Here is a 27828-nt window from a genome sequence, read left to right as displayed (position 1 = left end):
TTTTAACCTGAGAGAATTTAATACAGGATATTGGTTAAACACGTATTGGAAGACGGGAAAACAAAGACGAAGTGGGGCAGAGCCACCATGAATTATGCCTACGAGCTACTGATGAAAGGGGCAGCAGTTGGGGGGTTGCAGAAAGTGCACCCTCACCTGAGGCGGGCTGTGGACACAGACCTGGACTCCCAGCAGGGAGGTGGCTCGCCACCACATCCTGAACCTGGAAAAGCCTTTGCTGAGCTGGGACTCCGACGTCGAAGGAAGAGGTGCTGGTGGACAGCTATTGGGACCTCAGGATCTCACACAAGGGCCCGCACGTCTGGGGGTGTGGAAGGTGCCTGCCCCTGGGTTGGTGCTACGCTTCTGGAAGGTGTGATGAAGTGGTTCTAGGGTGAGTAAAATGGAAATAGAGCCAGCTGTCATTGGAACCCACAACTGCTGCCAAAGGGAAGGGACATTACTGGTGGAGAGGCTGGAAGGGCAAACCCAACCATCAAACCCACCTCCTCCTGCCTCACCTTCTCCCCTGTAGGCGTGAGCTAACGGAGAGCTACCTGGCACTTAGCTCTAGCGTCTGAGCAGAGAGCAGGGGTGGCTCGGAGGGACGGAGGAAGAACCTTGCAGCAGACGCAGGAGCCCCCTGTGCTGGGAGCTCAGCCGCCGCGCACCAACGTCCACACTCACGTGCGACCCCACAGCAGCCATAACACTTGTGTTCTTTTGCCTAATGGGATGAAAGTGTCCTTTATACAAATGAAGAGCTCTCGTCCTCTCTCCAAAAGGAGTGGGGGACAAAGAACAAAACAGGAGTCTATGAAATCTGTATTCTTCAGTTAGGGTAGAAGAACTCAGGAGGTCTTGGTCGCTATTGTACGATGTGCGCAGGGGGAGCCTGTCCTGGATTCAGGGATTCTCCGGAACATCTCTTAACCTATCACGTCACGCACTGACAGGGAATGGAAAACTACAGCAATCAAATCGAGCTAGGGCCTCGGAGCGTTTAGGAAACACTGAAAGTTCCAGTCTTACGTTAGTTAAAGACACCTGCTAGCTAAGGTTCCAGGAAGGGGCAAAGGCCAGCTGGCATGGCTAATAGAAGAAAGAGGTTGGAGATACTCAGTTATAGAAGTGAGAGCTGTGGTTTGGTGGGTCATTTGTCTCTCATTTGTTTGATATATGCATGTTTGTGTGTGGACCGTGTTCTTGCTTATTATCTCCTCCCGTGTGTGTGTGTGTGTGTGTGTGTGTGTGTGTGTCTACCATTTATCTGTCATCTATCATGTATCTATCATCTATCTATCTATCATTTATCTATCTATCCATCACCTATTATCTACTATCTATCTATCTATCTATCTATCATCTATCTTCATTATCTACCTGTCATCTATATATTGATATTTTCCTGTTTCCTTTCCCCTTATTAATTTGCATAAGAGTTGCAGGTAGTAACTAACTATAATTTAGGCTTTAAGTGATAGAGTTGGGGCCATGATTGAATTTGAGGAATAATTAACTTTGCACTGGTGATAAATATACTGAATGTTGTTATACTATATGTGTGTTTTAAGAGAGATGAAACCCTAAACCCCCGTGAACTGGGCTATTAGTCAGGCATAGAAATGATAATATGATGAATGTTGGCTGGTGTTAAAAGTTATTTGTAGTGTATTCTTGGATGATATTTTTTTAACATTTATTTATTTTTGAAAGAGAGACAAAGCATGAGTGGGGGAGGGGCAGAGAGAGAGGGAGACACTGAATCCGAAGAAGGCTCCAGGCTCTGAGCTGTCAGCACAGAGCTGGATTCGGGGCTGGAACTCACAGGCCGTGAGATCATGACCTGAGCTGAAGTCAGACGCTCAACCGGCTGAGCCACCCAGGAGCCCTGGATGATTTTTTTTTAAAGTGCCCAGAGCTGTGTGAGATTTCTATTTCATTCCACAGTGGTAGCAGAGTTGCTCTCTCACTGTAAACAACTGAAAAACTGGACAAGATGTTAAACAAACATTTTCCAGACACGAGAAGAGAGGCAGACAGGAGACAGATGAGGGAAGCTCCTCGGTGCCCTGCCTGACTTTGTGGCCGAAGGCACATTCCCGACCCCGTGCAGGACTGGCCACCAAGCAGCCGACGGTGGGCTCACTGGGCCGAGAAGCAGGGATGATTTGGGAGCACCCGCAGCTGGAGGCAGGAAGGCATGGGGGGTGCGGGTACACAGAGACTGGGGGCTACAAGTTTATTAGGGTTTAAGTCCTTGCCTGAGGACTCAGCTGCGTCTGTGTTGCTGAAACCCCATGAGGCTGAGAGAGGAGTTGTTACTGTTGTGTAGCTGTGACTGGACAATTCCCAGAGCCCCGAGGAGCCCCAGAGAAGGAGCTCCTGCCCCCTGGGGTGCTCAGCCTTCCTAAGTAAGGCTGCTGTTGATGCGGGCTGGTAAGCTCACGAGGAAGGCTCCCTGCTTCTCCTGAACGCGCCGTGGGGTTGCAGCATTGTTCTGGGCCTTCAGAGGTTTTAAGCGTGCCACATCTACTCACTCTAGCCTCGAAACAGCTCAGCGACTTAGACACTGTCGTGCTCCCCGTGTCCCCGGCAAGGAAAGGAAGGCACAAACAGGCAGGTGCCACAGCTGCCAGGATGTGTACCTCCACGGGCTGACCGGGGTCCTCCCCCGCAGCAACTTTCTCCCCTGCCGGGAAGGGGGGAGACCAGGATATTAACAATGACCATGTCCTTGGAGTGGGATGACGCTTATTTTAAAATGCTCCATAATTGGCTTATATGCATTTTTAAATGTTTCTAAAATGAGCAAAGTCTGAGATTATAATACAAACAGATTTATTTTAGCTAAGAATGTAACAATGGTTGTGAAAAACGTACATAGGTGCAATCTTTTGAAAAAGCAGTTTGGCAGGAAGACTCTGGAACAAAAATAAAACCATTTGCATTGTAGGTAAAGTTGGATCCCACTTTTTAAAAAATGCACAGGACATATAAACTGAAAAACTGAGGACAGGATAGGATTATGAATCATTCCGATTATTTTAATTCTGCTTTCTGTGCCCTTGACTTATATTGTACAAGGAGGTATATTGAATATTAATTTTAATGAAGGAAAATAGTATTTTTTAAGTTCACATTATTTCACGAGTAAGCTCATTTGTAGGAATGTTTGATAATAGATATTTAAGATTGTATTGTTTATAATAATAAAACCTCGTTAGGTTTCACATCCTATATGTGAAACATTGAGATTAATTAATTAAACAATGGTATAGTTATATAATAGGTTATTATGAAGACATTAAATAATCATGTTTCTGAAGGATATTTAAGGACTTGGAAAATAATTCAGAATGTGTTACTAAAATTAATATTTTCAACTGCACATAACCTCTGTTTCCAGTTTGGTAAAAGCAAGTTACAAAGACAAACATCGCTCCACCCACACCCTACCCCTCACACATAACCTAGACAGACTCCAAAAATATAATGAGTTGTTCCTTCTGGATAGTGAAATAAGAGTCATGTTAATTTCTCCTTTATTCTTTTTGTTATTTTCCCAAGTTTACCATGAGAAAGTTGTCTGGTTTTCCCTCCACAAGCAATTGATATGTACTCTTAATGCAGAGGCAAAACATAGAATTCTATTTTTATACAGTTGCCAGGAATTTAGAATAGATAGAGAAGCAGTTTTCTGCTTCCTTGGTGCCTACCAGTGACTTAGGGATATCAGCTTCCTTATGTAATGACAAAAAATTCCAGCTTTCTTCTTTGCCAGCAATTTTATAGTTTTGATTTGGATGAGAGTACATCTAACAATATTGGGGGAGAATATGAAGACTTTTGGTTTATCATAGAATTAGCTGAAGGCTAAAATATGTGTATATTTTAACACTTTCAGTATGAAGTTCCAGGTTATAATTTTTAATCCCCCAAGAAAAATAAATCACTACTGTTACCTGGTATTCAGCCAGCATGATGCATGTACACATTTTGCGTGCTGATGTTTATAAAATAAGAGAGGGCAGCGCACATTTTCATCGCTATTTGTTTTTCTCCTACGTGGTATATTTGCAAAATTGTTTGTAGCATTAGTCTCCGGAAAGGTCATATCTGATCGCTATGTTTTGAACCTTTATCGTTTCAGCTTTCTTAGTTCTTTTGTCTCTTTTCTCATTTCATTTTAGAAGACAGCAGCCACTGCTCCCTCCAAGGCTGAAATGCTGGATTGGCAGACACGCCTATTACTTTTAAGCACAAGATAAGAAGAGTAAAAGAGAGAAACATTTTAATGGGTAATAATAAATGGCAGAAACTGAAATCCTGAAATTCTGAAAATGTTTTGTGTTTGAATTATCTGAGAAAACGAAACAATCACGGCTTTTGTGAGTTTGAGGGACCATCAGAGTTTCAAAGATAACCCCAAGGAACATTTTAATAAATATTTGTGGATTATTCGAGTTCTTGTCTGTGCTGTTAGCGAAGGTGGAGTATGCAGCTACGTGAGTATCTTTAGGTTCTCACGCTGATGCAGACTGGCTAACGTTTCCTCAGCTACAGTTTGCAAGCAGGCTCTGCAGGTAGTTTCTAACGTAGCATGATCATCCACCCTACTCCAGGCATTTATTTTTTAAAACGTTAAAAAAAAAAGTGAGTTTCGTAGGAGTAAGAATCAATATTGTTGTGTCCTTTGTAGTATCCTGAGCGCCTGGGGTCTGGACCGCCTGGTGGGCTCCCAGCCGATAGATGGTGAAATAAAGAAATGAACGTGGCCCCACTTTAAGGGAATTTTAAGGGAATAGACTGTGTCTACGTGATGTAACAGTTTCTCACATGGGCAGGAAACTGACTTTTTCTGTTGTTATTAAGACTCTTAGGTTTGCGAAAAGGCCACCTGTTTCCCTGGAATTTAAATTTGGTAATTCGAGCTTCCGCATTCCATTTTTATACGTAAATGACTGGGGTAAGTGAATTTTTAAATATTATAACCTACTAATTAGTAGGGTAAATTAACACACGCACGTGGTAAATTAACATACGTGCATTTAACACCTATGGAGAAGGGGTTTCTATTTTCTCCAACCAAGAATCAAGATTTAAAATATCTGTTCTGACGTTCCCATGTTCTTTGTGGGAAATCAGAGTATTTGAAATAAAGGCTCCTTCTGAAAACCAAGACGTTTTCTGCCATACTTGTCAGTGGCTTCTCTTTTGCATTCGTACTATTAGCACATGCACTGGTGAGGTTTTAGCGGTGGGCAAAGTCTATTAAATAATGTTGTCTAAGTCTATTAAATAATGTTGTGTATATCATGCAGATTAGACACCCTCAGCGGCTCAGGCAATTCAGTACCAGACAGCTGCCCAGGAGCAATGTCCAAACACAGAACGTCCAAAGAATTTAAGTTATTGTGCACCTAAACAGTTCTATTTCTTTTTTTTTTTAAGTTTATTTATTTATTTTGAGAAAGAGAAAGAGAGAGTCAGAGAGAGAGGATCCCAAGCAGGCTCCGTGCTGTCAGAGCAGAGTTGAGACCTTGAGATCATGACCTGAGCCCAAATCAGCAGTTGGATGCTTAACTGACTAAGCCACCCAGGCGCCCTGGAACTTAACAGCTTTTAAAAGGCATTCAGGTGAAGGAGCTAAACAAAACAAACAAACAACAACAACAACAAGCACAAAAACACAAACCCCCCAAAAAACAAAAACAAAAAAAAACCCAAACAAAAACAAACCCCCCAAAACAAAACAAAACAAAAAACCGCAGATAATATCAAAACTATGGACACGTTTTTTTTGAATGCATGAAAGTCCAGGAACCAGGGGCACCCCCTCTCCAAATTTAGAGCTAGGCTTGAGGCTTTGCGTTTTAAAAAATATTATTCAGGAAGTGAAAGGGATCGTACTGAGCTAGCACTTAATATATAGTCAACCAGGGAGTTCGGGTAGCCTAATTCCTATGTCCGGTCTTCAACTCTGATCATCAAGAATTAACTATGCAGCCCAACATCCAAGAGGTGACAACTTCTTGCTCTGAACTGCTGTCGTTGCACCACACTCTACTCCACACAACCCACTAGCCACAGGAGACGTTTACATTTACATAAGTTAAAGTGAAATTACTTTTATTTTTTTTTTAATTTTTTTTTCAACCTTTTTTATTTATTTTTGGGACAGAGAGAGACAGAGCATGAACAGGGGAGGGGCAGAGAGAGAGGGAGACACAGAATCGGAAACAGGCTCCAGGTTCCGAGCCATCAGCCCAGAGCCTGACGCGGGGCTCGAACTCACGGACCGCGAGATCGTGACCTGGCTGAAGTCGGACGCTTAACCGACTGCGCCACCCAGGCGCCCCTGAAATTACTTTTAAAGACTCCGTTTCTCTTTTGTCCTACCCACATTTCAAATGCTCAACGGCCACTCGAGTGTGAGGCTACCACATTTCCATCATCTCAGAAATTTCTGTTGGGGAACCCATAGCCAACCTCCCCGAGAAAGACAGCGATGGGAAGCAGGCCACGCAGAATCTGGGAGACAGCGCCATGTCGGAAAGACAGCCATTGTGCATTTTACCCTTTTGTTTATCACATCGTATATCAATATCATATCAATATATCGTATTGTCATCTTCATGTTGTAAAGAAGGATGTTGGAGTTTAAAGGGAAAAATAGTTTGCCAAGGGTCGTAAGATTAGTTGGTGGCGAATCTAAGACTTGAACTCAGGTCTCTTGCTTCCCCATTCTGTGTGTAGGCATCACTGTAGTAGAACAGGATGTCCAGGAAGAGCAGAAACGTGTCCCCGAGACAAAGGGTAGACTTTGCTGTGTGTGGGTGTGGAATGGAGGAAAGTCTGGAAGGGGCTGGGGTAATTCAAAGATTTAAGTAAGGTGACATTTTAACTTGTAGATTTTTGTCTGGTAGAGATGCAAGTGACTTTTCTCCAGAGATAAGCTGGAAGTTTTTGTATATGTGGCTCTTTTGACATTAGTCAGTTTTATATATTAACCCAACACTCTTACCCTATGATTGCCAATTTCGTCTGCCTTCTTCAGGGCTTTGTTTTTTTTTAATGTTTGTTTATTTTTGATAGAGAGACAGAGAGACAGAGCACGAGCAGGGGAAGGGCAGAGAGAGAGGCAGATGCAGAATCCCAAGCAGGCTCCAGGCTCCGAGCTGTCGGCACAGAGCCTGACGCAGGGCTCGAACTCATGAATTTCGAGATCATGACCTGAGCTGGAGTCGGACGCTTAACCAACTGAGCCATCCGGGCGGCCCTTCTTAAGGGCTTTTTGAATTGGGTATAATATCTTAATCAGTCCCTTTAAGTGATGGATTAAACAAATGTTTGGTATATATTCATCTTACTTTTATAAATTTCATTTAAAAAGCATATTTGAAAATGAGACATTGAAAGTTTTGGAAGTTTCACCAGGAAACCCAACTGGAGCAAAGTGAACCGTGCTGTCTGGGAAAACACCTCATGGGCAGTTGAAGTCCAAGTGCCCCTTTTCTCCCATCTTGGAGTGCGTTCCAGGCAGCAGTTAAACTGAACTCCCTGCTTCCCTCTCCTTGGATGTTTTGTTTCTGTCTTGTGCATGGACAGTAAGTCATTTCCCTTCAGTGGTAGCATTCGTGGGAATTTGATTCAAAGGTCTGGGTATTTGGTGATCCCTACTGGGTAGAATTTGGACAGCTACCTTCTGCTGGGTGAGAGAAGGTAGAGAATTCAGTTTGTCAGTCTTTTGGGTTTTGTCTAATTGTGACTTTGATTAGGTCCATTAAGATGTCTGTGTCCAGTCAGAAGGGGAATGAATAGCTCTTTTGATCTGGTGTCATTGTCTTTCTGTCTATTTCTTTTCACTGCTAGTTCAGGTTGGACAGTAAGGTTATACACTCTTCATGGATCTGTGGCCCTGCCTGTCCGTGTTTAAGAAATAGTCCCATAAGAGTGTGAACTATTTTCCTAACTCCAGAGGACATGAATAAATATGATGTAACATCTTTTGAATCAAAGATGCTCTCTTTGACTGGCTTATACAAATTTTTAAGAGTTTTCAAAAATCTAGTAATTTCAAATTTCACCAAAAATGAGAAACTTATGATTCTGTACATGTGCTAGACTTTGAAGAAAAAAAACCTGCTGGTTCAGATATATATTAAGAATCTAAGACAAACTGGGGCACCTGGGTGCTCAGTCAGTTGAGTGTCTGACTTCAGCTCAGGTCATGATCTCACGGTTCAGGAGTTTGAGCCCCATGTTGGGCTCTGTGCCGACAGCTCAGAGCCTAGAGCCTGCTTGGGATTCTGTGTCTCCCTCTCTCTCTTCCCCTCCCCTGCTCCCACTCTGTCTCTCTCTGTCTCTCAAAAGCAAATAAAAACATTAAATAAAGGAACCTAAGACAAATAATTAGGGTAAACCTTTTTACTAAATAAGACCAGCTTAATAATTTTTGCTTAAGAAAGAGAAACATCTTTGATTTATTCATGTGAAGTATAATGCAGCTGTATATTGATTTTAAAACTAAGCTCTGGGTTTGTTTTCTCATGAAGAAAACCTCTACTAATCTGAACTTCCTAAACTTTTCTTATGTGTTTACTGGTCAAATAAGCTAACAATATACCTATGTAATATATACAATTACAAAAATTCATTTATTTTATTTAACTACATTGAATCATTATGTTGGCAACTCTTTAATATCCACAGTAATTATGTTTTGTAGTATGTCAGCTTAAACATAATTTTAAAGATAACTTACAAACTTGGTTTTACAATACATGGAGATAGATTGATGAATAATCTTTGTATATCTAAATAAATTCTAAGTACGGGTGAGTACTAAAACTTTGACTATTGGGGCACCTGGGTGGCTCAGTTGGTTAAGTGGCCAACTCGGTTTCGGCTCAGGTCATGACTTGTGGTTTGTGAGTTTGAACCCAACTTCGGGCTCTGTGCTGACAGTGTGGAGCCTGCTTGGGATTCTCTCTCTCTCCCTCTCTCCCTGCCCCTTCTGCCCTCTGTCTCTTTCAAAACAATAAATAATAAACTTTAAAAAATAAATAAAATTTTGACTATTAAACATTATTTGGTATTTGTATACTGTTGCTATTTATTTATTGAGAGAGAAAGAGCACGTGCACAGGGGAGAGGAGAGAGAAGGGAGAGAGAGAATCCCAAGCAGGCTCAGTGCTGTCGGAGGCAGAGAGCCCGATGCGGAGCTCGATCTCCCAACTGTGCGATCATGACCGAGCCAAAATCAAGAGTCATGTCGCTAAACATGGGGCAAATGTAGCATCCGAGGGTGTAGAAAGTTGTGCAACAGCTGTCCAACATTTTGATAATCTGTCAAATGATAGCATATTATACACAAAGTTCTCAAGATAAAACTTCCAGTTTTATTTTGTGAAATATAAGTGAGTTACTTTGGCTAAAAGTTTAATGAATATAGACTGTTGAGACTATACCGGGAGTTACAGTGACAGACATTCAGCTGTGTATGCAAGCTGTTAAAGTGAGCTTTTGTTTCTCCAAAGAGAAAAAAATATTTGTCATGAAGTATGATTTCCCCAGAATAAAAGAGAAGAGAGACAGACACAAACGTGTGGATAGGAAATGTTATAGAAGGTGGGCAGGAAGGAAATTAAATTTTTTTTCATTTATAATAACTGTAAATAATGAATCTGAAAAGAAGAAATAAAATGTCTTAAAATTTTGCCCAAATTGGCTCTTACTCGTAAGGAATAAAAAGCTTGTGAAACTGTATAAATATTTAGTAATGCAAAACCAGATTTCAGCTTTCTGTGTTAAAACTATCAGCTGGGCTTAGAGTTCTTGACAATGGATTAACAGAGGTTCTTAATTGCCTTCTAGGTAATCTTCCCAAGTAGCAGAGAATCCATATCTCACTAGAATAATTTACCTGCTAGTGCTGACTTTACTGTATCATCGATTTTCAAAAATTATTGTATGAAAAAAGTAAATAAAATAAATAAAAATAGATTAAAAAATTATCATCCGACTCCCTCATTTTTGACTGAGCTAAGATACCTCACAATCCCATTGTCACACTGAGGAAATAGGTATCCAAATATTCTTTCTCAGGAATGCATAATCCTACCTTAACCAAGTGAGCTGCCTTTCATATATCATATCATACCTTTGGCAAAAAGAAAAAAAAATTTCCATCTATATTTCATATAGGAATCTATCTCAGATTTTCTAGAGCCCTGGAAAAAAACATCACCTTAAGGAAAGAGCGAGGCTAGATATAACTAAGTTTGTTTGCATATGGATATTAAATTGCTCTAATATCATTTATTGAAAAGATATCAAATAGATGGGTAAGGAGAAGGGTTGGTTAGGATGTGGAGAACCCCTAAACCTTGGCCTTGCTAGTGGGAGTGTAAAATGGTGCAGACACTGTGGAAAACAAGATAGTTCTCAAAAAATTGAATACAGAATTACCGTATGCATTTCCACTTTCAGAATATGTCTAAAAGAATTGCAAGCTGGGACTAGAACAGATATTTATGGCCCCAGGAGGGGAGAAACAATCCCAATGTCCGTCAACAGATGGACCGATAAACAAAATGTGTGGACAAATAATGGAACATTATTCAGCCTTAGAAATGAATGGAGGCGAACCATAAGACACTCTTAAATGCAGAGAACAAACTGAGGGTTACCAGAGGAGAGGTGGGTAGGAGATGGGCTAAATAGGTGGTGGGCATTAAGGAGGGCACTTGTTGGGATGAGCACTGGGTGTTACATGTAAGCGATGAATCACTGAATTCTACTCTTGAAATCAGAGAAGCGTGAGATTGTGACTGCTCTAGTATCAATACCTTGAAGACTCTACCCCAAGTGAAATAAGCCAGACACTAACCGGACAAATGTTGTATGATTACATGTACACAAAAGACTTAGGTAACTGTCAAATTCATAGAGAAAAAGTAGAATGGTGGTCGCCAGGCGCTGGGAGATTGGGGAGTGCAGGGTTCTGAGCAGGTTCCCTCAGAGAGAGAGGGAGACACAGAATGGGAAGCAGGCTCCAGGCTCTGAGCTGTCAGCACAGAGCCCAATGCGGGGGCTTGAACTCACGAACTGTGAGATCATGACCTGAGCTGAAGTCAGACGCTCAACCCACCGAGCCCCCCAGGGGCCCCATCATCCCTGGTAATTTTTTATTGGATCCCAGACACTGTGAATTTTACCTTACTCGGTGGTGAATAATATTATATCCCTAAAAGCATTACTGCTCTGTGTTCTAGGACAGAGTTAGCTGGAAACAGTTTCATCCTTCCAGATGTTGTTTTTGAGATGTGTTAGGCAGGACCGGAGAAGTGGCGAGTCCAGGACCACCTGCTGCCAGTCCTGAGGCAAGACCCTCTGAACGCTGTGCCCGCAGCCCCACAAATCATGAGATCACCAGTCTGGCCGGTGTGAGTAGATACTGCTCAGAGCCCTGGGCAAGAACAGGGCCCTATTTCTGCTAGACTTTTCTGTGGTTTTCCCACTGACCACATGTCTTATGTCACCTGCATTTGTTGATCAGCTGGCTGCTGGAGGGGTCCCTCTGCTGATCTCTGCAATTCTCTCTCACTGCCTTTTCTTATTTGGTATTCTCTGAACCCCAGACCTAGCCTGGACATGCTCTCAAAACAGTCATCTCAGGGAATCAGAGGACTCGTTTACTTGTTACCAGTCTCTTGGGGTTAATGTCCTTTTCCGCCTGCTGTTCAGAGTGTAGAAAATGGTTACTCCATCTTGACCTGAAGTGGAAATCTTGATAAGTTCTTTTTTAAACTCTTGAATGTGTGGTTGAAGAACCACCAGATCTCCAGCCACTGTTTCTGATAGTTCATTGATTTATTCATTCTCCCTCTTCTTCCTTTCTTTAGTTAGCATCAGTCAACGTTGGACATGCCAAATATTTCTAAACAACTAAAGATTCTGCATCATGAAATGCTCCCTGAAAATAACCCTCCTGGAAGCCAAATGCTGTGAAGCTGACAGCAGTAGAAATTTGCAATGTCAAGTTTCTGTTTGTTGTATCAATAGACCTTTTAAAGTAATACAGATTTTTAACTATTGTGGTTAATCTTGGAAATCCTTTAGAATAATAATGAGGTTGAATTTATTACTTATCCTATTAATAAGAGAAACTGGTGGATAATCAAACAACAATTTTCAGAACTGAAGAGGAATGGAGCTAACGGGATTTATTTTCCTCAGTAAAATCAAAATGTGCACAACGATTTTATTTCCAAGTTTCCCTAAAGCACACAACTCTGAAAATACATTAAAAAATACCCAGTTTTCAGGGGAACCTGAGTGGCTCAGTCAGTTGAACGTCCGACTTCGGCTCAGGTCATGATCTCACAGTTTGTGGGTTCGAGCCCCGCATTGGGCTCTGTGCTGACAGCTCGGAGCCTGGAGCCTGCTTCGGATTCTGTGTCTCTTTCTCTCTCTGCCCCTCCCCTGCTCATGCTTTGTCTCACTCTGTTTCTCAAAAATAAATAAATGTAAAAAAAAAAATTAAAAATAAATAAAAAATAAAAAATACCCAGTTTTCTTTTAGTTTATTAAATTAAGGGAAAACACCCACTGATGAAGTCACTGAGACTCTGAAATAAATGGCATAATTCATTTGCTCCCCAGGATTTGATCCTAGTAGAGTCTGGTGTATAAATCACGGCAGAATGCTTTCACATGGTTTTATGTCTTCTGTAAAGAAAGATCAGTTACGTTTAATTCACAAATCTAAAACTCTAGTGATTTTAGGAGACCAGGAAAATAAATGAATGCTTCTGGGAAGGTATCACAAGAAAAGTAGAAACGCTTCAAGGGGAGAGCACGAGGGGTCCAGTGTTGTAGCAGGAATCTGATGTGTGATATATAATTTGGGAGGCTCAGTTTTCTATGAGGATACTTCTCTTAACTGCTGTTCATACTGCAAAGCCCCTAATTTAATTCATGTGAAAAAAGGAAAAAAGCGTATGTGTAGACCAATATAAACACAATAAGCAATGGGATTTTTCTTGCCTTTACATATTTTATTACTTTTTTTAGAGAGAGACCAAGTGCAAGCAGGGGATAGGGGGAGAGGGAGAGAGGGAGAGAGAGAGAGAGAGAGAGAGAGAGAGAGAGAAAGAGAATCTCAAGTAGGCACCAGGCTCAGCCTGAAACCCAAATGGGGCTCAAACTTACGACAGTGAGATCATGATCTGAGCTGAAATCAAGAGTCAGACACTAAACTGACAGATTTCTCCTTCTTTTCTCTTTAATACATGAAAAATAAAATAGCTTTCTACTGAGTTTTAAAAGGGAACCCCCCCCCCCGTCGGCCATGTCAGCAATCTATAATTGTAATTCAAAATGGCAACTTAAATGTGCATGAAAGCATAACTCTTAAAAGTTAGTGGACTTGTTCCTAGTTACTGATTCAATTTTGGAAGAGTGTTAGTTTGGATACTGTCTAGTACATAATTAACCAGCTTTGAAAATGAAATAAACAATTCTTAGTTAAATGCATCACCTTTTCCTTGGGAATAAAAGTTCAAAATCTATTTAAAAATCCTTTCATTTTAGAATTTTTGTGAGTTTATTTATTTAGATTTGAAGTTTATTTATTTTGAGAGACAGCTCAAGAGTGTGAGGTGGGAGAAAGGGGCAGAAGGAGAGAGAGAGAATCCCAAGCAGGTCACACGCTCAAACCCTCTGTTTGTGAGATCATGACCTGAGCCGAAATCAAGAGTGAGACACTTAACCAACTGAGCCACTCAGGTTCCCAAGAATTGTTTTGAGTTTAAAAAAAAAAAGTTATGGGGCACCTGGGTGGTTCAGCTGATTAAGGGTCAGATTTCAGCTCAGGTCACAATCTCGAGTTCGAGTTTGAGTTCCTGAGTTTGAGCTCTGCGTTGGGCTCTGTGCTGACAGCTCAGAGTCTGGAACCTGCTTCGGATTCTGTGTCTCCTTGTCTCTCTACTGTTTCCTGCTCACTCTCCGTCTCTCTCTATCTCTCTCTCTTTCAAAAAAAAAAGAAATTAATAAAAAAATTGTTTAACAGTTACAAAGAAATGCTGAGTTCCCATGTGTCATATACTTAGTTTCATTTACTACTGGCATCTTTCATTAGTATTATATATCTGTCACAGTTAACGAATCAATATTAATACATTATTGTAATGATCAGTTACTAATTATTAATACTATTAATCGGGCATTGAGATAGTTTTGAAACACCACACATTAAATATTGACTTAACTCCTCTTTAAACCATGGGGATCAACTTCTTCTGTTTCACAAACTGCCCCCTGGGAATGCTAGCAACCTTTCTCATGTCATATTCTGAAAGCTGCCTCCTCGCATCAGGCAGCATGCTGAGGTTTATTAGATCATGTCAGATTTCTCTGGTGTCATGATCCTTCCTGGCATTTATTTCTACTTCTTGGTCCTCTCAGTATTCAGTCAAATAAAGTATCATGTTCTTTCCCTGGAGGAAAGTTCGAAACAGGAGAAAGCAAGAAAAAGGTGCCTATCTATAGCTTTTAGAGAACATTGCAAATTTTCCTCAGCATACCTCCCACGACCTGCTTAATGGTCCTTGGGGTTGATGGAAGAAGGAGAATAAGAGGCCAGCGGGCGGTGTGCAGACCTGGGGGAGATAGGAAGAAGCCTTGAGATGGGGAGGCAAGAATGAACAGAAAGGTGTGTGGGATCCGAGAGTGTGTGTTCATTGCTCCAGGTGGAGCCCTGGGAAGGCGGTGAGACAAGGGAGGAGAGGCTGAGGGGTGTGTCAGGAAGGACAGGCCAGAAGCAATCCTACAACATTCCCCTCACACTACCAGTGCACAAGAGAAACACAGTAACTTCCATGGTACCAAAGTAGAACTGAGTAGGGGCGCCTGGGTGGCTCAGTCGCTAGAGTTTGAAACTCTTGATCTCAGGGTTGTGGGTTTGAGCCCCACGTTAGGTGTAGAGATTACTTCAAATTGAAATCATAGGGGCGCCTGGGTGGCTCAGTCGGTTGAGCGTCCGACTCTTGGTTTCTGCTCAGGTCATGACCTTGCGGTTCGTGAGTTCGAGCGCCGCGTTGGGCTCTGCACTGACAACTCAGAGCCTGCTTGGGATTCTCTCTCTCCCTATGTCTCTGCCCTTCCCCAGCTCATGTGCACTCTCCCTCTCTCAAAAATAATAAATAAACTTAAAAGAAATTTAGTTGTAGAACAGCAGATTGAGTTTTATTTCACTTTATATGCTTAAAACTTCACTGAATATTTTATTTACGAATGAAAATGGAGGCTTTTGCGTGTGTGTATGTCCCTGTGATTGTCTATATTCAGACCTCATGTTCTTTTAATTCTTCTTTTGTTTATCTTTCATCACTCTCAAAGGCATAGAGTATTTAAAGGAGTGTTTAAATTTATCTTAGAACCATTTTTAGATGTTAAAATGTTCTGATTGCCAATGTGGTTTCTTGCTCTGTTTAAACAACAGCTGTGCACTGACATCCCGTGTTTTTCTTTTGTATTTTAATGGTTCGAGCTACATCCTAAGAAACTGGCAGTACAATTATTGCTGTGTTGCGATATCGATAAAAACAACTGGAGCATGGAAGTTTGAAATTAAGTTAATTTGGTATCAAGTTTCCCATATGTGTAAATATTAACACTGGTAATTAAATGGCCCACGCTACATACAGTTTCACCGCGAAGCGGTCAGTCTTGTAAATGCAAGCATACAGCGATGGATGAAATATAGACTTTCTTCTGGGAGTTCTCATGAGTGCTTTGTTCCGAAATTATATAAAGTGTGCGGACAACTTTAAAGAACCCTGTCATTTCCTGTCTATCCTGTGGATGCGCCATGAGTCAGTGCCTAGAAAATTACTTTTCACTCTAGAAGCAGGTTGTGATCGTAGCTAACAAAAACTGAGTACTTAGGATGCACCAGGTATTGTGATAAGCATTTTCACGTATCAGAATATTGAAAATTCACTATAAACTGTTACGTTTTTATTATTCTTCTGTATTAATTTGTTGTAAGTGCGCCCACAGGGGTTTTGGATCAGAGAGAGGTTTATTCCTTACCCCAGAGCACACAGCAAGGTGGTTCCTTCTCCTAGTTCTTATCCCTGGGCCGTCATGAGGAGAGCCAGGGCAAGTGTCCTACCTCCTCCCCCCCCCCCCCCAGGAGTCTGGTTTAGGCAAGGAACAGAGGAAAACCAACGTTACCTGAGTAGACTGGGAAGGGGACAGACCACTGTTCCCTCTCCCTTCGTAGAGTCTGCCTTGAACCATCTTCCTCTAACCCTTTGGGGCGGAAATAAACCTCCCTGGAAAGTGACAAGCCTGGTTTCTCCAGTGTTCCAGGACATAATGATGTCGCCATGGTCCTGGGCCACCCCACCCTGGAATGTTGACGTGTCTATCTAGGTAGGTCTCGAGTTCTCAAAGACTAGACAGTGGCAAATCCACTTCTGAAGCTTGCTTTCTGTTCAGGTCCAAGTTCCAGTAAGATCTTCTGGGAAAACATCCGTGTCTTTTCTCACAACACCACCCACACCCTGAGTTATTTTTCAGATGAGGCAAATTAGAGGAGTGAACTTGCTCTGGGTCAAATTTAAGTTACAGAGAAAGCCAAGATTTTGACCGCATCTAAAGTTAAAGCACAAACTCCTCCATATTACAGTATCTTGCTTATCTGTTGTTTGGATAGATGAACAAACCCATAAAATGGCCATTCCTAATTGCCACAAGTATCTTTTTTTTTTTTTAATTTTTTTTTCAACGTTTTTTATTTATTTTTGGGACAGAGAGAGACAGAGCATGAACAGGGGAGGGGCAGAGAGAGAGGGAGACACAGAATCGGAAACAAGCTCCAGGTTCTGAGCCATCAGCCCAGAGCCCGACGCGGGGCTCGAACTCACGGACTGTGAGATCGTGACCTGGCTGAAGTCGGACGCTTAACCGACTGCGCCACCCAGGCGCCCCATGCCACAAGTATCTTTTACTTCATAGGCTCTTCTCCCTCACCACCACCACCCCGCCCCCTGCCCCCCGCCTGCTGCCCTTTTGAATGTGGCCTCCTCTCTGTGGTTAGCCATGGAGAGTCTGTTCCCTGGAAATCTCTTCACATTTTTTTTTAACGTTATTTATTTTTGACAGAGAGAGGGAGACACAGTGTGAGTGGTGGAGTGGCAGAGAGAGGGGGAGACACAGAATCTGAAGCAGGTTCCAGGCTCTGAGCTGTCACCACAGAGCCCGACGAGGGGCTCAAACCCGTGAACCATGAGATCATGACCTGAACTGAAGTTGGATGCTTAACCGACTGAGCCGACTGAGCCACCCAGGTGCCACCCCGCTTCACGTTCCTTTATTAAAACTTGTCTCACAATAATGTAGAAAAGTATCTGTAACTTACAAACTAGGTTGATATCACTTATTCATTCATGAGAATGAACTCTGGTCTAGGGGCAAAAGTGAGGCCACATGGGATCATTAAATAGAGGGAAGAATCAAGTACATTGGGTAAACCAATACAGATGAATTACAGATTAAAAAAAACATATTTCCTGATCTCTCAAGTGGATTATGTAATTTATTAAATAAACTGAGAAGCATTGTGCCTCACACAGCATAGATGCCTGTGAGTAATAAATGAATGAAAAACAAATACAAGAGTGGGACTTGCTTATAACATCTAGGCATACATGAGCGTCAAGAATGACATGGGTAAATAGATTTTTGTTGTAGGTCTTTTTCCATATAAATCCAACAATGCATTTAAATGTAATATTTGGCTTTGTCATCTACTTTTCTCCTTTTTGCTTAAAATTTCCCTTGAGGAAAGGATATTTAAAATCAAATATTTAAGGTATTTACATTTATTATGCACTTTCTAGACAACAATACTTTTCTCTCTCTTAGAATAAAGGATATTTAGAGTGAAGAGTTGTCTTAACATCTGGCAGTTAGTGATAGGTTGGGACTACTTTTGCCTTTTTTTTTCAGTATTATTGGTTTCTTTTTTTTTTTAATGTTTATTTATTTATTTTTGAAAGAGAGAGAGAGAAGGGCAGAGAGAGAGGGAGACATAGAATCCCAAGAAGGCTCACCACTGTCAGTGCGGAGCCCGATGTTGGGCTCAAACTCAGGAACTGTGGGATCATGACCTGAGCCCAAATCAGGAGTCAGATGCTTAACCAACTGAGCCCCCCAGATGCCCTTGATTGGTTTCTATATTTGGTAAAACATAGTGTGGAAGGAAGGTAGAGTGTAGTTCAGATGAAACCGCCATTTTCATGTCTTACCAGAACTATGATAATTTCTGGAAAGGAAAGAGAATCTGTTATTTCAATACAATCCTAAAAGATTTGCTCTTCAAATCGGGACATAATATGTGGGTTTTAACCCAACTCCTTTGAGGAAATATCTACTGAAATACTAGCAAATATTGATCACATAATATTATTATTGTTATTATTATTGAATTTAATAAATGCTAGGCACTTAGCAAGGTTACCATGAGTATGTCTTCCTGAATACTCATAGACAAACAAGGAAGAGAATCCGTGTGAGTTAGAGAGGGTGGCAGTTTCATGGGAAGGAGGAATATCCATAGACTATAGAGATTTGGGGAGTGGTCCACTATAATTCAAAGGCATAGCGCCATAAAAATAGAACAGATCCAAGGAAATGATGCTGAAGATAATAGAGTAACTTCCTTACTTGGTTGTCAAGGAAGGAGTAAAGACAAAGTGGCCAATGGAGGCTGAAACCATCATTCCCATTTTATAGATGAGAAATTGAAAACATGGAAATGAAGTAACTCTCTGAGGGAGAAGTAAATAGTAGAGCAAGAATTTACAAATCTATTTACCATGTAGATTTTCTCTATCATACCAAACTACCTCCAAGAGTCAATTCTATACATACTATTTTTCTAGTAAGTTCCATTTTAAGTCCCCAAGGCTTTGGCAACAATGAATCAATCTCACTAATAGACATGCTATTGCCTCTCTTTCCTGAAAGTAACTATGTAAGAATTTATAATTTATATTACATCTGACAACACAGATGTGAGTGCAAAATTGCAAAGAATCAGGATTGCTGAAACCATCAACGTTGCACAGAACTGTAGATGGCCTTGATGATAAAATCAGTAATTAGACAAATGTGGTTAGAAAATGTTGATCTTCCATAAAGTAGCAAACGAAATGTCAGTATGTGTTCTGTCTGATTTTCAAAAGAATTTGAGATCGTATCGGTAAATCTACGAAAGCCAACTACAAGATTCTCGAGATTGCATTTAGGGAAGAACAAAGCCAAATATGGACTTCCAGTCCACTTACTCCTTAAGAGACTTCTCTCCATTGTGGATTTTCTTTGCATGGGAACTTCCATTCTGATGCTAACATCTTTGCTTGATACCTCCGTCTGTCATGTATCAATCTAAAAACCGTGGACCACTACGGGAGCACTAAGTCTGCTAACGTGAAAAACAGGCAAAGAGGCCATGGAGTCAGATGCCTGGGACAGTTGCTTTGTTATTTACCAATAGAGTGTTGAGGGGGGAAATGGCGGGTGGGGGCCAAAGAAGAGAATCTAATTACGTTTACACAGAATTCTAGAAGGTAGCAACTTGACATGCTTTATACAGCTTATATCAGAGAAGATTGATATCTTTATACTTTGCAATATACTTTGGATCCATAACATTGTGCTCTAAGATAAAAAGTTGGTGATGACAACATACTTAACTGACACTAGGGTTGCATCCAAGTTTCACGGGACCTGAAATTTATATAATTTGGATAGCCAACGATAAGGGGGAGAGAGCACACCCAGAGTTAGAGATAAAAACACAGGTATCGGGACTTGGAAGGAACTTGTGTAAATGTGGGGCTTTGAAACTTAGAGTCTCTGACAGATACACAGAAACGTTTTTGAGATTAAACTTTTATTCTAAAAGGAAACTTTAAAACATTTTAAAGTAGGGAATTTAGTAGTAAAGGCCCTAGAAGAAACCAGATTCTCTAAGTAAATGGCACTTTGACCTCATTGGTTTGAAATCCATTTTGCTCTAGGATACCTAGCCCTCAAGTTGAACATACTGGAGTAATCCTGCCCTGTTTCTGTGAGTAGAACCTCTAATTTGCCACCTGCGGATGATGGGATTAAGTGATGATTCCATACTTGTGGTCTGACATAGGATGAAATACCATGTAGCAAACTAAAGCTGTGTTGCTGATATGTTACATAATTCTTCATTAATCCTTTTCGAATGGTTTACACAGTGTCACTTCAATAAATAAAACATATCTCTAATTTGACGAGAGTTGGGTTTTATTTCATTCTTCATGTTTTTCCTATACTTTTTAGTCGTTAGTTCTTCCCTTATGATTTGTTCAGGTTTTCTATACTTTCTTCAATAAGCAGGTGTCATTATTTATTTTACAATACATTATTAATGAATAGAATACTGTTATTTATTTTGTAAATACAAAATTTTTAACGTTGAGACAATGGTGAAAAGTGAGCGAACTGTCAATCCTTTAACCCAAAATAAATGAAGACAAATTATTCTCATGAAATGGTATAAGTAGAATGTCTGTTGAATCAACAGTGCATTATAACCTCAAAGAAAATTTGCAATATTGTGTCTCTGCACAAGTAAAATCTTGGTAACATATGTGAAAGCATTCACAATTTTCTTGGTGTGAAAAAAACTACAACTGTCCTATTTTTATTGCCTGTATGCAATAAAAATACAACTTCTCCTTAACTGACTGACACACATAAATTTGCTGTATGTTAAAAAAGAGAGATTAAACCAGAATCTACTCCGCTTTTATCTTATATGCTCCCAGCCATTTGTTACACTCCCACAGTAAAGGTTTCTAGTCAATTATGTAAGTTTGAAGTTATCTTTTTTTTTTTTTAATACCATTTAACCTCGATTTAGTACTTAGCAATCTGGTTCACATGAGCTTCTAGCTTATCCAGTGGCTTAATCTGTAGAACAATAAAACCACAGGTTGCTTTTGGCATACAACATATCCTAATGAATGAATAACTCAAAGCTATGGCATGGATTAAGCACTAAATATTCAAATATAAAAAGTGCAACAGTTTAGAATATACTTTATATGTTTAAGGAGAAACAGTAAAGCACTGTGCAAGATATTCGCTCTTCTCTCACTCTATTTGTGAAACTTTCATAAAGCATAAATGCATATCAAGTTTTATTGGGAAACATTTAAAAAGAAGACATATTAATGTATGTCATTTGCATACATGCCTTATGCCTATTCCTCCAACCCCTTTCAAAACATAAAATAGAATAAGTAATCAAAAGCTAAATGTAAAGAAATGTAACACAGATGATAAAGTGTTAATTTTTATAATATGGGAAGTCCTCTTTGATAGTAACAAATGAACAAATTAAAGAAAAAAAGTGAATAAAAAGTTAGATAAGAATCCACGTCTGCAAGGCTCACTATGAGAGCCGGTGGCCACTGGTGGCCATTTACATTTAAATTGATTAAAATTTGGGCACCTAGGTGGCTCAGTGGGTTGAGAGTCAGACTGCGGCTCAGGTCATGATCTCACGCAGTGTTCGTGGGTTCGAGCCCCGAGTCAGGCTCTGTGCTGACAGCTCGGAGCCTGGAGCCTGCTTCGGATTCTGTGTCTCCCTCTCTCTCTCTGACCGTCCCCCGTTCATGCTCTGTCTCTCTCTGTCTCAAAAATAAATAAACATTAAAAAAAATTAAACATAAATAAATAAAATGATTAAAATTAAAAAAATTAAAAATTCAGTTTCTCAGTCACGTTGCTGCATTTCAAAAGATATTTCTGGCATCTGAAAATTTTATTGAAGAGTGCTGTTTCAAATTGTCAGTTTATACAAGAGCAAATGCGAATGTCCAACTGGCCGACACAAACCAATGTCCCCATTCACAAGGAGTGCAGGCAGCAGTGATCTGGGAGGCAGGCACCACGCTGGCGAAACTTGAGAAAAACAAGAATATTCCCTCTGCCTGGGATCAATTTGTTCTCACCGTTCCCAGAGAACTATGCATCAATGCATCATTTTTATTTATTTATTTTCATTTTTATTTAAAACATTTTAACGTTTATTTATTTTTGAGACACAGAGACAGACACCGAGCATGAGCAGGGGAGGGGCAGAGAGAGGGGGAGACACAGAATCTGAAGCAGGCTCCAGGCTCCGAGCCGTCAGCACAGAGCTCGACGCGGGGCTCGAACTCACACACTGCGAGATCATGACCTGAGCCGAAGTGGGACGCTTAACCGACTTAAGCTAGGTGCCTCTCAATGCATCATTTTTAAATGCAAAATCATATTTACTTACTACATACATAACATGTATGTGCCACGTATAAATCTCTTGACAGTGCTATCAACTCTGGCAAACTCTCCCGCAGAAATAAAAGTCCAAGAACAAATGACAAAAGTGTGCAGGTGTTTATGAAGGCCTTGCATGTGATGTCCCCTCCCCCCAAACAAGAAAGGAAAAGACACAAAAGCAACACCTAAAATCAAAGAGTGCCCATCAGAAGAGAAGTGGCTGAATATATCCCACTGTGCTCACATCTTGAAACATTCTCCAGCCATTGAAAATAAGTTAAAACATCACAAGTTGACTTGGAGTGGTGCCCACAAGGAGCTCTGAGTGTAAAAGGAACAATTGAGAAAAAATGTACACGGGATGAACCCGTTTTTAGCAAAGCAAAATGAGAAGCGATACATGTATGCACATACAATATACACGTCAGTTTATGCATATGCATGCGTGAGTATGTGAGCACAGAAAAGGAGGAAGATTCTGTGCCAGGCCACTCCCCTGGCTAACATGTGGAGGTCAGCTTGGAGATTGTGATATAGGAAAAGGGACAGTTGAGCATAAAGGCACTTAAAAAGAAATAGGGGTGATATTTCACGCAGCCACATGCAATTATATATGCCTAGATATGTGTGAAGACATTAAGACAATTTAAAACAAAATTCATGCTTTCGAAAGCCAGGGAATATTTAAATTATCCAGATCGAATTTTAATGCACATTTCTCTTTCAAAACACCCAGATACGATTTTTTCTTGCAGCTTATTGCTTAATTGCTTTATTTAAGTGCCAGTCAGGCTTTCTGTTGTTTACATAAAGATTTATTTCACACATCTGAGTAAAAGCATAATTTTATTTAAGTAATCGTGATTAGGAGAATTAACACACTAGAGAAGTACTTCCAATAGAAATAAATACAAGGCAGTTTGTGAGAGTCACATGGGTAACTTAAAACTTTCCGATTGCCATATTCAAAAAGTGAATGTAGGGTTGGGGCGCCTGGGTGGCTAGTCGGTTGAGGGTCCGACTTAGGCCCAGGTCATGATCTCGCAGTCTGTGAGTTAGAGCCCCGTGTCGGGCTCTGTGCTGACAGCTCAGAGCCTGGAGCCTGCTTTGGATTCTGTGTCCCCCTCTCTCCCTGCCCCTCCCCTGCTCTCATTCTGTCTCTTTCTCCCTGTCCCTCTAAAGAGTAAATAAACATTCAAAAGAATTTTTTTAAAGTGAATGTAGGGCGCCTAAGCAGCTCAGTCTGTTAAGCATTCAACTCTTGGTTTCAGCTCAGGTCATGATCTCACGGTTCGTGGGATCAAGCCCCGTGTCTGGCTCTATGCTGACAGGGCAGAGTCAGCTTGGGATTTTCTCTCACTCTCTCTCTGCCTCTCTCTCTCTCTCAAAAATAAATAAGTAAATATAGTTTTAAAAAAACTTGGAAAAATAAATAAAAATAAAACGTGAATGGAAACAGGTGAATTTGAGTAATTGGAGTAATTAATAACTTCAGCAATATGTTTTGTTTAACCCCAAATATCCAAAACGTCATTATGTCAATAAGTAGTTAGCATGCAAGTTATTGAAATAGTCTACATTGTTATTTTATACTAAGCCTTTGAAACCCCGGGTTGATTTTACACTTTGAGCACTTGGCCGTTTGCTCAGCCACATCCCCATCGGTAGCTGGGGCACAGGACAGAGCTGTACTAGTCAGCTGGCAAAAAGGAGAGGTCATCAAACACTTGCTCACGAAACAGAGTCATTTAGAACCCTCAGATGTTTTTCTGTTCATTGGCATGGAAGTGACAAAGAGCGTCCCCAGAATAAAAAACCTGGCCAGTGTTTCACAAGTGGTTTCCTTTTCTCCCCAGTTCTCGTGTGATGCGCTTGGTACATTGAAGGCACACGGCCGGATGATGGGACCGAACACAAATCGTGCAATGACCGCCGTGAGTTTAGCTGACATCTGTCATTTCATATGTCAAGAAACAGTGTTATTTTCCCCTCTTGGAACTCTTGCAGTCCAATTCTCTCAACTGTCAAACGCACCACACAACAATGGCAACTGTCGTCACCATGTTGGCAAAGCTAAAATTCTTTCATGAGGATCCGCGAGGACGTTTTTCCTTAGTGCCTGCAAAGCGACCCTCCTCTGTGCAAGTGGTAGTTTTAGGAAGAGGGGTGCAATGGAGAAGAGTGTGCGTGTGGTGCCTCTGTGCTTCCTGTAGGCTGTGAACTTTCTCCTTTAACTAAGCCATTCATTCCAATCATCTGGAGAACTTCCATTTCTTAAAATGGAGAATCTTGAGCCACTCCAAACTCCTGGATTTAGGATATTCCCAATGGGTAGGTAGGTGCCCACGGTTTCACTAAAAAAAAAAAAAAAAAAAAAAAGCTCATGTCAAGACTCTGAAGTGATAATCTCGACTCGGTTTTGATGAACCCTGTTTTAGAGCCTCTCGCGTCCATCTATGGCCTGCGGGCATCTCAGCGCCTAAGCTGTAAACAGTTGGCTCCTGTGTCTTAGTGTTCAGTGTTCATTCCAAACTGGATCCATTGTTTTAAAATCCCACCGTTATTTTCCTCTCACCTTGAAAATGAACTCGGCTCACCTAATGCTGACCCGCAGCACATTTTCAGTCTGAGTTTTTCAACAGAGAAAATCCTGAGAGGTATTCATGTGTCTTTGTGAAACATCCTTACAAATGCACAACTTGAAGCCTCGTGGCCCCAGGCGGTTCATTTGCCTGCAGAGAAGATGAGTAATGTTACAAGAGGAATGCAAATAAAAAGTCTCTGCTGCGAAAAACAGGATTTTGGAGCAAAACAATTCATCGTGCAAGCCCATTTGTCATGTGGCTAAACACACCCATTTTTCCCATTTCTCAGTGTTTTGTATCCACAACCACGCCCACTGCTGTGTGCCCTTAGAATTCTCCTAGAAAGCAGAAGTTCTATTTGTGACAGTATGGAAGTAGGGGATATGGCAGGATAGAATACAAGAGGAGTCCCAGGGCCCTGGAAAGAAATCCGGGGGGGGGGGAGGGCGGGGGGAGGTGCAGATAGCCAATATCCTGATGCCCAGAGTTGGGGGGGTGCGCATTCAACAACTGAGACAACATTGAGATCCCGCTTTTAGGATTGTGGATAGCAGCTTCCTGTCGGCCGGCACTTACCAACCTGGGGGACAGAGTCCAAAGGAAGCTGAGGCTTGCAACACAGGCCAGCGGCCGCCTGCTTTTGCGCCTCCCCCCACCCCCCAACTTCTCCCTCCGTCAGATGTGTGGAGGACAGCGTGGACTGCAATGTGCTCAGCAACATGGTTTAGAGAGGAAAAAAAAGTAAACAACTCAGTTGTTCACAAATGGAAAATGGACAAATTATGTCCTCAGACCACGGAGTACAATATAGCAATGAAAATAGACACAGTATTTCTGTCACTTAAGAGCAGATCAAAGGGGGCGCCTGGGTGGCTCAGCTGGTTAAGTATCAGACTCTGGATTTGGGCTCAGGTCATGATCTCATGGTTCGTGAGTTCGAGCCCTGCATTGGGCTCTGCGCTGGTAGCAGGGAGCCTCCTTGGGATTCCCTCTCTCCCTGTCTCTCTGCCCCTCCCCCCGCCTCTCCAAATAAATAAATAAGCATTAAAACAATTTTATAGATCAGATCAAAGTGAATGATATATACCTTAGAGATTGAATAGACAGTAAATTACAAAAGAAAACACAGAAATGGCTAAAATGAAACTGAGATTAGGGGTTACCTCTGGGTGACGAGTAATGGAAGAGAGAAGAATTCAGGAGGCACCAAAAACACTGCTCATTTTCAATTTCTTAAACTGCACAGGAGACATCAGTATACTACTTCATATTATTATATTATATTATTTTTAACTGCGTGTGTGTATATGTGTTATATACAAGTCAAATACAGTCACATATATACTTATGACATTTTATAAATATATTTATGAATTTTATATACATTTAAAAATAAATTAAAAAATTAAGATCATGGACTTTGCCTGATTAGAAATTTGAGTTTGCATTCCAACTGAGCCATATTCCAGGTATGATCCTGAGCACTTGCGAGCCAGTGTCAGCCCACTCTTTCCACTTTCTAAAATGGGAAGAATACTTAATTTAAAGGGAAATAGTCAATTAAAACATTTTCTATTTCTAACACTCTCTCATTTCCTTAAAAAAATTTTTAACATGAAAAAAGTCAGGCTTGGTAGTGTACTGATAAAGAGTCCTGGGGTGCCTGGTGGCTCAGTTGGTTAAGTGTCTGACTTAAGTGTCTGACTCTGGCTCAGGTCATGATCTCACAGTTCATGAGTTCGAGCCCCGCGTTGGGCTCTGTGCTGACAGCTCAGAGCCGGGAGCCTGCTTCGGATTTTGTGTCTCCCTCTCTCTCTCTGCCCCTCCCCAGCTTGTGAGCACGCTCTCTCTGTTGTCATCTCTGCATAATTTAAGCTTTGTTGACCTTGTTATTGTGAAAGGGATTTCACTTAGATGGAAAATGTTCACTGGTCCCTAAATTAAGACCTTAGAAGAAGTCGAATTGAGACTGCACTCTAACATTTCCGGCAATCCGTTTTTCAAATTTTTGAAATAGAATTCAGTCCAAGAGCAGCCTTTGCCAAAGTGGAACTTTAAACACGTAGATTCTGTTCATTTATAGAACTTAGAGGTAATATTTCTTCATGGATTCGGATGTAAGCGGGACACACACAAGTTTTGCGTGATTCACTGGATATTAAATGGCTAATTACAATAAAATCGGTTGTGTTCATAGTTTCTGTGACTTTTCATGTTTTTCTCTTCCTCACATCAGATATTTCATGAGGCAGCTTACTCTTACCTCTCTCAAACACAAAGTGAGCAACCACATAGGCAGCTAGACTTTCTGTCTACGGGGAAGGTCGGCCTCATCACTGTCTTTCTGCTACTTTCCTGACAAGGCGTAACCAAGTGGCAGTCCGCTGCCCATTGAGTGTGGCTTCTGCACAGGCCCCTGTTTTCATTCCTCCTGAGGACACCGGTCTGCATCCAAGCCACCGGCTCACGTGGACTTATTTGGACCTTGCGGACCGGATCACACCCGATCTCTTACAAACCATTTCCCGCATGATTAGGGATGGCTGTTGAGCACGCTCAGTCTTCAGGTGTTGGGGTCAGATGCCATCCGTTCATGATGGGCAGTGGTTATGTAAAGTCTGAAGAGGCATGCATTCAGTCTCTGCTGGGTCTCAGGAGAAGCCAGGAGCAGTTTCCCTAATGGAGCATCGTTATATGTGCAATGGCAGGAACTTTTCTCTAGACGTTGAGAAGTCTGTGTTGGTATTATTGGAGACTTCCAGAAGCAAGTCCATCTCCCCTAAACGCCTCAATTACCATCGGGTATTCTGGCTTTTAAGGCCCACATGCTAGAGAAGCTCCAGCAGCCTGGACCTGACGG

At 41.3% G+C, this 27828-nt stretch overlaps 1 long non-coding RNA gene across 1 annotated transcript; it reads right to left on the bottom strand.

Moving 5' to 3' along the window:
* Positions 1-2824: 2824 nt before the first annotated feature.
* LOC109492640 lies at positions 2825-16373 on the bottom strand. The gene is made up of 3 exons (XR_002146580.3): positions 16246-16373; positions 3966-4253; positions 2825-2924 (listed from the first exon to the last, which is right to left on the bottom strand). It is a non-coding gene; the product is annotated as an uncharacterized LOC109492640 (long non-coding RNA).
* Positions 16374-27828: the final 11455 nt, after the last annotated feature.

The sequence above is a fragment of the Felis catus genome, chromosome A1, assembly GCF_018350175.1.
Source record: "Felis catus isolate Fca126 chromosome A1, F.catus_Fca126_mat1.0, whole genome shotgun sequence".
Classification (NCBI taxonomy): Eukaryota; Metazoa; Chordata; class Mammalia; order Carnivora; family Felidae; genus Felis; species Felis catus.
Note: the sequence above shows the minus strand (reverse complement) of the source record. Positions and strands in the feature narration are given on the sequence as shown.